Source organism: Mus musculus, chromosome X (genome assembly GCF_000001635.26).
Source record: "Mus musculus strain C57BL/6J chromosome X, GRCm38.p6 C57BL/6J".
NCBI lineage: Eukaryota > Metazoa > Chordata > Mammalia > Rodentia > Muridae > Mus > Mus musculus.
This window is the reverse complement of record NC_000086.7, coordinates 85,817,660-85,834,165: the sequence shown is the minus strand read 5'-3', so window position 1 is coordinate 85,834,165 and position 16,506 is coordinate 85,817,660. Positions and strand designations below refer to the sequence as shown.

The 16,506-nt window shown below is 40.9% G+C and overlaps 1 protein-coding gene and 1 long non-coding RNA gene across 3 annotated transcripts in view; both read right to left on the bottom strand.

Moving 5' to 3' along the window:
* The window catches only part of Gm14762 (predicted gene 14762), a 9,688-nt gene extending 2,183 nt beyond the window's left edge, over positions 1-7,505 (bottom strand). Inside the window, exons 1-2 of the long non-coding RNA NR_152196.1 lie at positions 7,290-7,505; positions 1-548 (exon numbers count right to left, since the gene is read on the bottom strand). The exon at positions 1-548 is cut by the window's left edge and continues 2,183 nt beyond it. This is a non-coding gene — a long non-coding RNA (predicted gene 14762). The remainder of the gene's footprint in view (positions 549-7,289) is intronic.
* Positions 1-16,506, bottom strand: part of 5430427O19Rik (RIKEN cDNA 5430427O19 gene) — a 114,532-nt gene that overhangs the window by 57,334 nt on the left and 40,692 nt on the right. Inside the window, exons 1-2 of one of the 2 annotated variants that reach the window (XM_017318620.2) lie at positions 13,698-13,915; positions 12,117-12,238 (exon numbers count right to left, since the gene is read on the bottom strand). The gene's annotated coding sequence lies outside the window, so the exon portion shown is untranslated. Of the gene's footprint in view, positions 1-12,116; positions 12,239-13,697; positions 13,916-16,506 lie in introns of those variants that run through there. The other variant, XM_011247682.2, reaches the window with a different exon arrangement.

The following is a 16,506-nucleotide window of genomic DNA, read 5'->3' as shown; positions in this document are numbered from 1 at the left end:
GTGCCCATCGCCAGGGGAACTTCTAGTAGAGGGAGGGGAACATCAACAGACCCACAAAACCTTCAACCTACAAGATGCACACGGGTTAAAGATGGAGCAGAGACTGAGGGAACAGCCATCTAATGACTGGCCCAACTTGAGACCCACCCCATGGAAGAGAGCCAACCACGGACACTATTAATGATCCTCTGCTGTGCTTGCAGACAGGAACCTAGGTAGATGTCATCTGAGAAGCTTCACCCAGCAGCTGATGGAAACAGATGCAAAGACCCATAGCCAAACATTTAGGTAGCAATTAGGGGAGTCTTATGGAAGAGAAGGGGATACAATTTAGCAGGACAGGACTTGGTCTTGCAAGGGAGTAAAGTTGCTTTCTATAACGTGTGCTATCTTGAAGTTACTCTGAAGCCATAAGCAGCAGTCCTCTGGATCTATTGACACTTGTTGCTAACAGCAGGGTGATTAGGTAAAGGATTTATTGATATAGCTCTCTTCTCTGTCCAGGCAGCCAGAAGTCTCTCTGGCTAGTCTGGTCAACTCTTTGTGAACTAGAGAGGAAGTAAAAGAAAAGAATTAAAATACTTTATACAGGCAGATATCCGCAGACATTCATATATACATTCATACACCCATACTATGGCCAGGCTCAACTGTCTATCACTGTGAGACCCTGTTTCTAAACATAAACAAATAAAAATAAAGTTGACTTCTAACATGTAAAAGAGCATGGTTTATTTTAGTAATGTTAAAAGAAAACACACAATGCTATGGTTCATCCTATGATTATATACACATTTTAAAAGTAAGTCATTTTTATATAAAAGTATAATTTCAGCTGCACATGGTGACACACTCGTAATCTCAATGCCTGAAAGGTGAGGTCAGTTGAAGGTTATTCTTCTCAATGACAGAGCAAGTTCATGAGCATCCTGGTCTACAGGAGACTCTGTCTCAAAAACAAAACAAAACAAAAAAGTTAGAGGAAAGTATACATATTCCGTGTGTGAATTAAGGGACAGCACACTCAGGAAGTTCTTTTCTTAGAGCCAACAAGATGGTTCCTGGGTAAAGAAAGTTTGCTTTTCTGGCCAGGCTACCTAAATTCAATCCCTGACAGTCATGCATAAGTCAGAAGAGACCTGACTCCACAATGCTGCTTTCCGACTTCCACACTTGTGCCAGAAACACTTGTGTCATGGCATGCATAACAATTAGAGTAATACATTTTTTAAAAAACATGCAAAACACATTCCCCTCTCATTTAAGTCAATTCCACGGATATTTTAAGAATATTTATATGATAAATGCGAAGGCTAACAAACTCAAGTAAAACTATATTTCATCCAAGTGACTCTTGATGTCACTACATAATCCATAAAGACAATCCACTTCACATTCTAAGCTATGACTCTTGCTCCTCCTATGATCAGTGCAGACAAGGGTGATGGCTACATGGCAGTGCTGTCATTTCATGTGTAAATAGCTACAGCCTATAAAACAAGAGGAGTTATTTGCTCTGTGATCCTCCCAAAGAGATTTTTCTATTATCTCCACATATTCATATGGAGCTAGATGATGATCTTATGTAAGTAGGCATATACTAAAAATGGGTGTGTGGATTGTGGTTTGATTATCATTTACTAAACAGCGAATATCTACTTGCAAGTGAATAATAACATATTTGTCCTATTGGGTCTAGGTTACCTCACTTGGGATGATATCTTTTAGCTCCATGCATTTGCCTACAAATTTCATGATGTCTTGGTTTTAATAGCTGAGTAGTATCCTATTGTATAGCTGTATCACATTTTCTGTATATCTTCTTCTGTCAAGGGACATTTAGGTTCTTTCATGTTTCTGGCCATGATGAATAAAGCCACATAAACATAGCTAAGCAAGTGTTCTTGTGGTAGGTTAAATATCCTTTGGGTATATTCCCAGGAGTGGTATAGCTGGGTCTTGAGGTAGATCGATTCCCACCTTTCTGAGTAACTGACATATTGATTCCCATAATGCCTTGCAAGTTTTCACTTTCCCAGCAATGGAGGAGTGTTTCCCTTGCTCCACATCCTCACCAGTGTATGCTGTCACTTGAATTTTTTATATTAACCATTCTGACAGGTATAACATAGAATCTCAAAGTTGTCTGGATTTATATTTGCATAATAGCTAAGGATGTTGAACATTTAAGTGTTTTTCAGCCCTTTGAGCTTCCTTTATTGAGAATTCCTGTTTAGATCTGTAACCCATTTTAAAATTGGGTTATTTGATTTTTAATATATAGTTTCGTGAGTTCTTATATATTTTGGATATTAGATATCTATCAGATGTGGTGAAAATCTTTTCCCATTCTATAGGCTGCCATTTTGTCCTTTTGATGGTGTCCTTTGCATTACAGAAACTTTTCAGTTTTATGAGGTCCCATTTATTAATTGTTGATCTTAGTGCCTGTGCTGTTGGTGCTCTGCTCAGGATGTTGTCTCTTTGTCAGTGTGTTCAAGGTTGTTCCCCATTTTCTTTTCTACCAGGTTCAGTGTGTCTGATTTTATGTTTAGGTTTTTGATGATCCACTTGGATTTGAGTTTTGTGAAGGGTGATAGATATGGATCTATTTGACTTCTTCTATATGCAGACATCCAGTTTGACCAGCACCATTTTTTAAAGATGCTTTTTTAAGGGGTGTATATTTCTGGCTTCTTTATGAAAAATCAAGTGTCCATTTGTGTATGAATTTATGTCTAGGTCATTAATTTGATTCCATTGATCAACTTCTCTGTTCTTACACAAGTACCATGAAATTTTTATTACTATAGTTCTGTAGTACAACTTGAAATCACAAATGGTGGTACATCCAGTGGTTCTTTTATTGTTCAGGATTATTTTAGCTATCCTAGATTTTGTGTGTGTGTGTGTGTGTGTGTGTGTGTGTGTGCTTTTTCCATATGAAGTTGAGAATTGTGTTTTCAAGGTCTGTAAAAAATTGAGTTGAAATTTTGATAAGGATTGCACTGAATGTATAAAATGCTTTTGGTAAAATGGTAATTTTCACTATGCTAATCCTACTAATTCATGAGCATGAAAGATCTTTCCATCTTGGATATCTTCCTCGATTTCTTTCTTTAAAGACTGAGTTTTTATGGTAGAATTGATTCAATCCCCCTTTTCTGCTTTTCTCCAGTACTAATACTCTTCTGCTAAAGACTTACTTACTGTCCATGTCACGAGTATCAGTGTTTTTTATGTGTGTATATAAATAGGAACATAATTCAAACTTGGAGTCCATAGAGACCAGAAGAGGGCCATGGCTAACTGCTGCTGCCAAGCATACAGGGCAGGATAAAACTTCCCATTACCTGCCCAGGAAAATTTTGCATAGTAAGTGCCAGACTAGTCAGAAATATATAGTAAGTTGCTATTTCAAAAACAATAAGACCCAGAGTATATGAAGGAGTAGCATGCGAGACCCATCCCTAGCTAGAGGGCTACTAATAGTTAATGGCTGCTAGTAGAGGGATGGCCAGTTTTCTTTAAGGGTGGATGAAACACCTGATGGGTTAGCCATGTTCCAATGTATGATCCCATAATCAGGTATATGTGGATTGCACTAATTGGGTTCAATAGATTGTAAAAAAAAAAAAAGACATATTTATTGAGAGATATGGGAGGAGGAGCTATGAAGAGTTAGAGAGAGAGAGAGAGAGAGAGAGAGAGAGAGAGAGAGAGAGAGAAGGAGTGTGAGTACAATAAAACCAAACCCCAAACAAACAAACCAACAAACAACAACAACAGTAAAAGAAAGACAACATATTAGCTAAAAGCATTTGTTGTTCTTCCAGAGCATCTTAGCTCAGTTTGCAGTACCCAAGGCAAGAGGTTCACAACCACGTATAACTCCACAGCTCTAGGAGATCTGATGTTCTCTTCCGGTCTGTGTGGTACCCATACATTCATGACCTTAGCATTCTGTCTAAACTCCACCCCCACAGTTAGCTGGCAACAGTCAGCTTTTGGTAAAATGGCACACTATAAAGAGGGCTGCTTGCTCCCTTCTCTCTCTCTCTCTCTCTCTCTCTCTCTCTCTCTCTCTCTCTCTCTCTCTCTCTCTCCCTCTCCCTCCCCCCCCTCTCTCTCTGAGTGTGTGCCTTAATATGCCAAAGGAGACAGAGTCACAGTGAAACTAACACAAGTTTTGGACCAAATGAATTTAACTGATAACTTCAGAGCTCCCATATTAACTGGTTTACAACCATTATTACCTCAACCCCAAGGTTGGACCAATCCAACATCCTCTTCTGGCCTTTGAAGGTACCCACATACTCATGGTGCACTCACATGCACTCAGGCACATGTGTGTCCGTATGAAATAAAAATAAATGAGGGTAGGGAGTCATGACAGCCAAAAAAATAATAATAATGAATTAAAAAAATAAAGATGCCAGAGGAGATAATTGAATCCCCTGGAGCTGGAGTTACCACATTGGTGCTGGAAATTGAACCTGGGTTCTGTGGCAGAACAGCCAGTGCTCTTAATATCTCAGATATCTCTTTGGACCCTATTTCTTTGTTTTTAGAATAGAATCTTACATTGTAGCCCAGGCTGGAATCTAGAGTTCCCAGTGTAGCCTAGGTTAACTTTAGGTTCGCTTTTGCTGCAATCTTCCTGCGTCAGTGTCCTGAGGGCTGAAGTTATAGGAGTCACCAAGACTGGCTTCACTCCTTCTCCTTTCAATCTTCTCTCCTCAATCTTTTCCCCCTCAATTTCTTTCCCTGTCTCTTCCCTACCTTCCTCTTTCTTTGCTATGTGTGCCAGTGACAGGAGCATGGCAAGGAGTGACACCTCAATTGAGGTCAGAGGACAGCTTGCCAGAGTTAGTTCTCTCCCTCCACCAGGAGGGAACTGTCAGGTCCAAAGGAAACTCAGGACAAAAGGCTAACTGTGGTTGCCTATTAGCATACCAAAGCACATGCTGGCCTCCAGGCTCCCTCAGCATCACAAATACTTGTTTCAGAGTCCATCTGGCTGGTATCCTGGGTCTGCTCAGCTCCTCTCACCCTTCCCCCTCCCCTAAACTTGTAGTTCATGGGCTTCCTTTTCCCCAGCTTCTCATCTCTATATAACCCTGCCATTTTGATCATGTGCCCTCCTTGATCCTCTCTGTCTTGGCCCATTCTTCTAGTTCTCTCTCTCTCTCTCTCTCTCTCTCTCTCTCTCTCTCTCTCTCTCCCTCCCTCTCTCTTTCTCTCTCTCCCTCTCTCCACTTTTTCTCTCCCTCACTTCTGTCATGGCCTGGCTCAGTCTACTATTTAGGTCTACTTTCTCTCCCTGCTGTTGTAGCTCTCAGTAGCTATAATAAGAACCATGCTACCATGTTTGGAGCAGTCATGTCCTCACATTATACATCTGATGCTGAGACCCTCACTGTATGTAGGTACCAGGGATCAAACTCTGAGTATCAAGACTGAAAGCAGATCACTTTATTCACTGAGCAATCTCTTTAGCTCAGTCTTTATGTAACTAGTGAGGTAGGAAAAATTCCTCATTGTTGGCAAAGGATAGAATCAGTCTCATGAATAAGAGACGACTTCTTGCATTTCATCCTCTTGTCATTGGGTAAAGGTAGGAGGCCAGTAGCAGGCTCTCAGCAAATATTGACTTCCTGCTTGATGCACTTCTCCATCTAATATATTTTTCACCATGTTTAAAGCTGAACTATATCAGAAACTGAAAGACAGTCACTAAAATGTTAGGTTCTCAAGGAAATGGATTAAGACAGTGTGAATGTGGTATGAGGAAAAGTCCCAGTCGGAACAGAAGGGGAAATCATGTGTGGCTTTGGGCATGTAAATACAAGGAAAGAAAGCTGAGAAACACATCATTATTGTGTCATTTTTGAGGCAATATAAAGAGCCTCTTTCATGTGCTAGGAACTCCTTATGTAATGTGGGTGTGGGTGTTAGGTTGAGAGGACAATGAAACAGATAGGGAACTCATTCATGACTTTCTCCTCGCAGACTGGTAAGGACCCTTTTGTCATCCTTGCCTTCTTATCTTCCCATTCTACATACCAACAGGGAAGACAGGGAGTGATGCAGTGCATTTGAGACCTCCCTAAATAAAAGCCCAGTACCCATGTGTACTTTTGATGTTATTTAAATACATTACCTGCTGCTGCTGACATACCCGGGGGAAGTTATGTAATCTGGTTGTGAAATACACAACAAAGAGTGGTAGTATCTTTACTGGAAGTTGGTATAAAATGAGTATACACCCCTTTGCCTTTGCCCAAAGTTGAATATCAACTTTCCCACTAGCTTTGGAATTCCAATGAAAGGTCACATTCACAGAAAGATGGGTGTTTTGTGCCAATAAAATCCAAAACAATTATAAAACTCCTAGTCCAACCTGAACAAAGCTATACTTCTGGAACTGATAGGCACTGTTAGTATTACCATTTGGACAGTGCCATGCTTTCTGCCCTTTTTCTTTTTCTTTTTTTTTTTTTCACGGTTTATTTTTCCTGTCTGCTTGCCCTTACTACTGATTAAAGCTAGTTGAACAGTCCTTCAGCAAGGAAGAACATATTGAGACATCACAAATCATTGCTCTGTTTATATTTCTATCATATGTGTTAAATATTTCTGTTATGGGAAAGGCAGTTACTTGTGATCACCTTGTCATGAAGGCTAGTGACGCTCCTTCACATTTATAATGATTTAAAGCTCATTTGCTTTTTGTGGAGGAATCAAAGTTCAGACAGTTCTCTAACTAGAATAGACTTTTAAGTTAATGAAGGACTAGGAACAAACTGTTCTTCCTTAACAGTTTTCTTTTTATTTTATTCGTTATTTTTGCCTTTCTTTGCCAATGTTTTACAGATATGTTTGCTGTTCTTTGGAAACTAGGAGACCCTTATGGAAAATCAGGTAAGGGGTAAGACAATAAATTACTTGGGAAAAGGAAAGCCAGAAACTTAGTTCTGTTACTGAAACTGAAGTTGTATACTGCTCACTGCTCGACTGAAAATCCCAGAGACAGAAGTAAGTTAAAAGAAATAGATTTATTCACAGCTGGTCTTGTGGAAAAGATGGGGGACTTTTCTGTCTCAAAGCTCCATGTTGGCATCTTGGAATGAAACTCAATGGCAGGGCACTTGCCCAGTATTCTCACAACCATGCTTCTGTCCCTACACTGCCAAAACAAAGAAAGTCTCTGTGTAGGACAGAAGAGGGAATAGTTTTGTGGGACACGAAGTGGTTATAAGGAGACAGTGAGGAAAACCAGACCTTACCTGGGATGGGTCTTTCTCTCCAGGGCACCGAGTCTTTCTGCTCTTTTTAAAAATCCTGTCTAATTCAAAGAAAGTGTGGGGAGTGATGATGGGCGATTCCACCACAGGAGACAGCACAAGAGACAGAAAGGGCTCCATTTTCAGGCCAATAGAAGGATTGAATAGTGTGATCCTGTGCCACAGACTGATACTCCCCTTTAAAAAAGAAGTTCTGCTGACTCGATACTTCAGAACACTGGCTGCTCTTCCAAAGAACCTGGGTACAGCTTCCAGTACCCACATAGCAGTACATAACTGTCTATGATTCCAGTCCCTGAAGTCTAATGTCCTTTGCTGGCCTCTGTGGTCACTGGCCAAGCACATGGTAAATAGACATAGATGCGGGCAAAACATTTATACACATAAAATCAAATCAAATTTCAATTTAAAAAATGATCTGATTGGGGCCCAGGATCTGGGCTTCCCATGTCCATCATCTGCCTTATTCACTTCCAAATACATTACTTTTTAAGAAACTTAATTTGTAAGAGCCGAGGGAAGGAAGAAATGTCACAAAGGTCACTCTTAAAAACAAAGGTCACTCTTAAGAGTTTAGAATGGCAGCTAGAGCTGGTGGCTCAAGAAGGTTATCATAGGAGGCAGGAGCAGGAGTTTCAGGCCAGCCTGGGTTACAAACTAAGACCTTGTCTTGGTTGCCACACAACAAAGCACCAAGAGCCATCCTAAACAAAGAGAGTCCCCTTCTGTGATGCTAAAGACTAACTGAAAAGGAAGAAGCAAGCAGAGCATGAGCTGAGCGCTCATCCCTGTCTCTGGTGGATACTATGGGACTAGCTGTTTCAAATTCCTACTGCCATGCCTTCCCCACCAGGACATATTGTAGCCTCAAACTGTGAGCCCAAATAGACCCCTGCACTCTTAAAGGGGGGTATTAATTTTAATTGATTAATTAATTCAAATTTTTATTATTTTGAGACACAGCCTCGCTTTGTAGCCCAGGCTGACATAGTAATCACTATGTAACCCACACTGCCTTCAACTTTGCAGCAATCCTGTCTAAGCTTTCTAAGTCTAGGGGCTGTAGATGGAAGCTGCCACGTCCAGTCAAAGAATATTTGCCGATGTAATCAATAGTTCTTACGTTACTTCCCCCCCCCCTTGGCTGTCCATTGGAGATAAGTCAACACAGTGCTATCATGCTGTTTAAGCCATCTTCTTCAAGTGATCCCCACCCCTACCTCACCACCACCACCACCACCACCACCACTGCTGATGCATCTTAGAAGAAAGCCAGGACTAGATGAGGACTCTGGGGAATGGACAATATTTTTGTAGCACTGGAAACACTTATACAATACTTAATAAAAACAAGAAATGCACACAAGACACAGAGTGAATAGACATTTCTTGTCTGCAAACTAGTAACGAGTTCTCACAGATAGAGGAAATCCAGCCTTTAGCTACTATCATACATAGAGCCTTACTTGTAGCAGGTGTCCTATGTAGATATTTCCTTAGCCTTGGAAAGATGGTCTCCATAGATATCATCTTGCTCAATACTGTATCTTGCTTTTCTTTCATACATCCTGTGCCATTCATTCTTTTCATCTACGGGGAAATGCCTCTGCCATTTATATATTTCTGATTTATTTATTTACTTATTTATGTTTTATTTTAATGTATTACTTTATTTGACTTTTGTTACTTAGTAGTATGTGTATGATGTTTGTGCATACATGTATACAATTATACATGTGCCTGTGTATGAGTGCATGTGTGCATGTGCCATGACACTCATGTGGAACTCAGTGAACAACCTGGGGTGTGAGTCACCACATTCTAGGAGCAAGGACTTGTCCTCCTGGTCTTTTCCTCAGGAGCTCTGGGATTGCAGACATACGTTTACCGTGTCCAGCTTTTATTATTATTATTATTATTATTGGATATTTTCTTCATTTGCATTTCAAATGTTATCCCTGTTCCTGGTTTCCCCTCTAAAAAACATCCTCCTCCCATCCTCTCCCCCCTGCCCCTTGCTCACCAACCCACCCACTCCTGCTTCCTGGCCCTGGCATTCCCCTCCACTGGGGCATGTCCACCTTTAAATGGACTCTGGAGATTCCGATTCTGGTCCTCAAACTTGCATGTCAAATGCTTTACCCACTGAGCTATCACCCCAGTGGTCCCCACAGCCTTGCTACATTTTTTTGAAAAATACAGAGACAGGGTCTCACATTGTAGTCTAGAAGGCCTAGAGTTTACCATGCAGTTAAGGATGCTTCAAAGTTGTGTTAACTCCACTTCACATGCCCCTTTGCAGGTATTAGAATTACAGACATGAGCCACCACATCTGGCTATGGGCCCTTTAGACATGCTTCTTTGCCAGCTTACCAGGGTGAGCTCTGGTAATAGAATGGGCTGGAAAGGCATCACAGGATGAGAGCAGCCACAACAGTTTCACAGGGATTTTAGTCTTATGAGTAATTTCTAGGAAATTACAGAAAGTTGTTTCGCAAAGAGCATAATTTTGGCCTGGAGATGTAAGTAAGTGGTACATTGCTTTCCTAGCATAGGTGCAATAGCAACCCTGAAGCAAACAACAAAAACAAGCACATTTTTAACAAATTAAGAATCAATCTCTAGCTCCTTCATTGGGAACCCTATGCCCAGTCCAATGGTTGGCTGAGAGCATCCACCTCTGTATTTGTCAGGCACTGGCAGAGCCTAGAGAAAGGAGTGAAGGAGCTGAAGGGGCTTGCAGCCCCATAGGAGGAACAACAATATGAACTAACCAATACCCCCAGAGCTCCCTTGAACTAAACCACCAGCCAAAGAGTACACATGGTGGAACTCATGGCTCCATCTGCATATGTAGCAGAGGATGGCCTTGTTGGTCATCAATGGGAGGAGAGACCCTTGGTCCTGGGAAGGCTCTATGCCCCAGTGTAAGGGAATTCCAGGACAGGGAAGCAGGAGTGGGTGGGTTGGTGAGTAGGGGGAGGGGGGTGGGATGGGGGGTTTTGGAGGGGAAACCAGGAAGGGATAACATTTGGAATATAAATAAAGTAAATGTCTAATAAAAAAAAAGAATTGATCTCCCTTCCTTCCTTCCTTCCTTCCTTCCTTCCTTCCTTCCTCCCTCCCTCCCTCCCTCCCTCCCTCCCTCCTTCCTTCCTTCCCTCCATCCATCCATAATTCCCTCTCTCCCTCCTTTCTTATCTACCTCCCTCCCTCCTCACCTCTTTCTTTCTCTGTGTTTCTTTATTGTAGTGGGGATTGAGCCTAGGAATTTGGAGAATAACCTTGAACTCCTGACCCTCCTACCTCAATCTTCTGAGTGTTAGAATTTCAAGTATGTCCTAACACATTCCTGGTTTACACAGTGCTAAGGATTGAACTTGTGGATTCATGTATTCTAGACAAACAAGCAGCTCAGCTAGAACCCAACTCTCTATTTTTGAGATACGAAGTATTAATCCTTGTGATGTAGAACTACTTTGGTGCTACAATATTCTTAGAGAACTTAGTCCCCAACTTTCACAGAAACTGTTTGAATCTTTCCACCCTGTCCTTTAGCTCTCGATATGTTGCTTGCAGTACATTACCACGAGATTTTTTTTTTTTTTCTGGAAGCATAATGCCTCTTTTGGTTTCAATTTCAGCTGCATTCCTTCAATCAAACTCTGTCAAACAGCAAGAGACATTTTTGACTGCTTGCCTTGCCATTCTCTTGCCTTTACAGCTCAGAATCTACCCCAACACTGCTGCTGCAGGATCAGACCTGCCATAGGAAGAGAGTTGCAAGCTGTTCAAGACTCTGGTGTAGAAAAAAATGAAAAGAAGATTCTCTCTCTCTCTCTCTCTCTCTCTCTCTCTCTCTCTCTCTCTCTCTCTCTCTGAGATAAGTTCCCATTACGAAGGCCTATCTGGGTTAGAACTCACTATGTAAAGCAGGTTGGCCTTGACTTTCGATATACTCCTAGTCAGCTTCCCAATTAGGCCTGAATCACTAGAAATAGCAAATATTAATGCTTTTTATACATGTGTAAATGCACAGCCTTATGGAGTCTAATGTGATATTTTGATACCCATGTGAATTATGTAATGATCCAATAGCATATCCAGTTGCATATGGAAGCTTATGTTCGTTACTCTAGCACTCAGGAGGCTGACCCATGAGGATTGTTTTGAGTTCTAGGTCAGCCTAGGTTACAGAAGGAGGCCCTGTCTTTAAAACCTAAACAAGGGAGCAGATAAGTTTACTCATTTGGTAAATACACAGGTCAGCAAGCCTGATGGACCATATTTTCTCCCTGGGATCAACATGGTGGGGAAAATTGACAACTAGAGGCTGACCTCTGATCTTCCCATGTGCACCATGGTGCTCATGAGTGTATACAAAGACACGCGCACACACACACACACACACACACACACACACACCACACACACACACGAAAAGGGTAAAGCAATTAAATAATTAGGTATCTGCTTGCTTCCTGGGCTCAGAGTAGGTACAAAGTGAACACAACAGGCTTGCCTTCAAACTGTACTGTGTACTTTCGAGATGAGCCTTTGACATCATATTTGACTTCTGCAGATAAATCAGCAATCTCCACTCTTAGGTTTGCACCTCACTAGTCACAGAAGCAGCTCTTATCCTTCGATTCCATGGTAGCAGAGTAATGACCTTCCCCAAACGTCCGGATTTGAATCCCCAGAAACTATGAATACATAGTCTTCCATGGCAACAGAAAATTAAGGTTTCAAATTTCATAAAGGCTAGTAATCAGTTGAGCGACAATGGGGATATTATCCTAACTTACTTTTGCTGGTCTCGATGCAATTACAAATGTACTGGAAAGTAGACAAGAGTGTCAGAAGAGCAGGCGGTGAGAAATAACAGGCAGACTGATGACAACTCCAGGAATGCAGGTAACCTCTGAAGCTGAAAAAGACAAGAAAACAACTCTCCCACGGATCTCCCACACAAGAATGTAATCCTACTAGCACCTTGATTTTAGCCCAGTGAGAGTCATTTGGAACTGCTAAACATAGAATTGTAAGATTATAAGTTTGTGTGTATTTGACAACCAAGTTTATGTTGTTATTGTCTTTCACAGGAGTTACGGGAAACTAAACACGTCCCATATAACCAAGTGACATTTATGTTGTAATTTCACTGAATTTTAATAAATTGATTATTTTATAATACATACAAGACAAAAGGTGATTTCCTGTTCTTTTTTTCCTACTATGATTGCGGAGGCAATGATTTTACTAGTCATACTTCTCCTGGTCTTTTTAATGAAAAAAATCTAATTTGCAACCTAGTTTTCATTTGAGATTTCATGAACCTCTTTTCGGGTTATTTCATATGACTGTAACTTATGTGAAAGTTGAAATATAAGACTGTCATGGTGGTACATATCTACAATCTCAATACTCAGGAGATGAAGGCAAAAGGATTGTTACATCTTTAAGGAGAGTTTAGGCTCATAGTAAGCCTGAGGACAGAGTCAGACATGTAGGAAGACATTGTCTCAGGAAACAAAAGCAAACAAATGAAAAACAGACCATGTTGACATATGCATAATCCAGTGATTGGAAGACAAGAAAATATAGGGTTCAAGGCCAGTCTAGGCAGTATAATGAATTTGTGGCCAGCTTAGAGTACATAAGATTCTCCCTCCAAACAGGGAAGGCAGACATGGCATTGTACATTTATATTCACAGCAATTGAGAGGCTAAGGCAAGAGGATCGTTGTAAATTTAAGGGCAACCTGAGTTACATAGTGAGTTCTAGACCAAACTCAACCAGACACACGTGAGACAATGAAAAAACAAGAGGTCAGGGGTGAAGCTAAGTTGTTAGAGAACATGTACATAAACTCATAAAGTCCTGCGGTTCTCCAGCACTTCATAAGCCAGGAGTGGTGGTGAACATGTGTAATCCCAGCAACAACATGGTAGTACACAATGGTAATCTGTCACTTTAGAAGTGAAGGCAGAAGAATCAGGTGTTTAAGTTCATTCTTAGTGTCTTTTACACACATGGCCTTTTAAAAATCAGCCTGGGCTACATAAGACCCTGTCTTAAAGCCGGGCGTGGTGGCGCACGCCTTTAATCCCAGCATTTGGGAGGCAGAGGCAAGCAGATTTCTGAGTTCCAGGACAGCCTGATCTACAGAGTGAGTTCCAGGACAGCCAGGGCTACACAGAGAAACCCTGTCTTGAAACAAACAAACAAACAAACAAACAAACAAAACACAAAAAAGACCCTATCTCAAAAATAAATAAATAAATAAATAAATAAATAAATAAATAAAGGTAAAGAATATTTTGTTGTTTTGGTTTTTCCCAAAGGAAGGTCTGACATAACCCAAGCTGACTATGTAGTATAGTACCTCTCTATGTAGTCAAGGTCAACCTTAAACTTCTGATCCTCATGACTCCACCTTCAAAATCCTGGAGTCAGAGCTGAAAGACATAAAGCCTGGTTCATGCAGTGCCTGGAATCAAACTCAGAACTTTGTGCACACTACTTGAGCATTCAGCCACCTAAGCTACGTCTCCAGCACAAAATATTTATTTTTTAGTCTTCTATTTGTTAATTCTTTGGGAAATTCATGATACAATTCACATCCATCTTCTCTGAGATTCACTTATACTTCCACACCCGATCCCAACTTCCTGTCTATTTTTATTATAATAACTCATCAACTTCCATTTATACTGCCCATACAGATATCCCATTTGTGGCTGTATACCTCATGACTGGTTATTCTCTACACTGTAACCAGTTAACTGCTATCCAAAGAAACTTCTCTGATGAAATCTGAGAACTTCACTAATTAACTACAATAACTGTACAATAACTGTACATCTCAGCATAGCTTCATTAATGAAATTTATAATTCTGGAATTATAATGACAGTGCTCCAAGGATGATGCATTAAGATCACAAATTTGAGGCCAGCTTGTGTTTTTCTTTCTCTCTCCTTTTTAAAATTTTGTAAGACAAGGTGTCATTTAGCTAAAGCCTTAGCAGGCTAGAAACTGCTTCACAATCCTACTCAGCTAACAAAGTACACAACCATGCCCGACTAAGTATCCTTTTATTCCTAAAAATAGAGCTTTGTAAAATATTTTTCTCATAGATGTTAACTATAGACACTCAATATATGTTAAGCTCTGTATTGATATGTTTAGTATCTCCAAGACTAGCTTGGCTGGTATATAATTAATAAAATACAACCGTGATAAACTCGGTAATAATATTTTGAATATACACATACATTTGTGTAATCTCTCCTTTTCAATAATTTACTTATTCACTTTACATGCAGATTAAAGTCCCCTCCATCCTCTTCTCCCTATACCACCTTACAAATTCCTCCCCACATTACTCCCTCCCCTTCTCCTCCCAGAGTGGGAACCCCCCTTTGGGTACCACCACACCCTGGAACATCTAGTCCCAGCAGAATTAAGTTCCTCTTCTTCAACAGAGGCCCAAACAGGCACTCCCAGGTAGGGAAGAGGATCCAATGGCAAGCAACAGAGACAGCCCCCACTACAATTGTTAGAGGACCCACATGAAACCAAGCTGCACATCTGCTACATGTGTGCAGGGTGCTTAGGCCCAGTTGTGTATGCTTTTTGGTTCATAGTTCAGTCTCTGATAGCCCCTATGGATCCAGGTTAGTTGATCCTATAGGTCTTTAAGATCCACCTGATATTTGGACACAGATAGCTGCATGTGTTTCCATTCACTGCTGGTAAAGCCTCTCAGAAGACAGTTATGGTATGTTCTTGTCTGAAGGCACAGCAGAGTATCATTAATAGTGTCAGGCAGGGGTTGGCTCTTTCACATGGGATGGGTCTCAATTGGGACAGTCATTAGCTGGCTACTTCCTCAGTCTCAGCTCATCTTTATCCCTGTGCATCTTGTAGGAAGGACAAATTTTGTGTTGAAGGTTTTGTGGGTCAGTTGATGTTCTCAAACCCCTCCTTCCACTAGAAGTCCTACCTGGCTACAGGATGTGGTGCTTCACTCTCTCTATCTCCTGCTGGTAGGAGTTTCAGCTAGAGTTACCAACAGAGAATACCCATAGCCTCCCCAACCCCAGGTCTCCAGCTAGTTCCTGAAATGCCCTCACCAAGTTCCATTCCCACCTCAGACCTCTCCCACTCCCTCCCACGACACCTATTCAAAATCCATATACCCCCGCTCACCCCTTCTCCCACTCAGTTGCCTCTATCCATCCACCTCTGATAACTGTTTTCTTTCCCCTTCTGAGTGAGATTCATACATGCTCTCTTGGGCACTCACTACACAGTTTCTTTGAGTCTGTGGATTGTGGTGTGGTTATCCTGTACTTTATGGCTAATGTCCACTTATAAGTGAGTACATATCATGCATGTTTTCTTGGGACTGGGTTACCTAACTCAGGATATTTTCTAGTTCCGTCCATTTGCCTGTGCAATTCATGATGTCCTTGTTTCTAATAGCTAAATAGTATTCCAGTATGTAGATGAACCACATTTTCTGTATCCATTCTTCAGTTAAGGGACATCTAGGTTGTTTCCAGTTTCTGGCTATTATGAATAAAACTGCTATGAACATAGTTGAGCAAGTGTCCTTGTGGTATGGTGGACTTATTTTGGGTATATACCCAGGAATGGTATACCAGCCTCTTCAGGTAGAACTATTCCATATTTCATGACAAACCACCAAATTGATTTCCAAAGTAGTTGTGCAAGTTTGCACTCCCACCAACAATGGAGGAGTGTCCATCTTGCTTCATATCCTCTCTAGCATGTGGAGAGTTTTTTATCTTAGCCATCTTGATTGGTGAGTCATTTTGATTTGCATTTCCCTGATGACTAAAGACTCTGAGCATTTCTTTAATTGCTTCTTGGCCATTAGAGACTCTTCTGTTGAGAATTCTCTGTTTAGCTCTGTACCCCATTTTTAATTGGGTCATTTAGTTTATTATTGTCTAATTTCTTGAGTTAGTTCTCTGTTGGATGAAGGGTTAGTGAAGCTCTTTGCGTTGTATAGGTTGTCATTATGCTCTGTTGACTGTTGACTTAGTCTTACAAAAGCTTTTCAATTTCATGAGGTCCCATTTATTAGTTGTTGATCTTTGTCTGAGCTATTGGTATTCTGTTTAGGAATTTTCCTACTGTGCCAATGAATTCAAGGCACTTCCC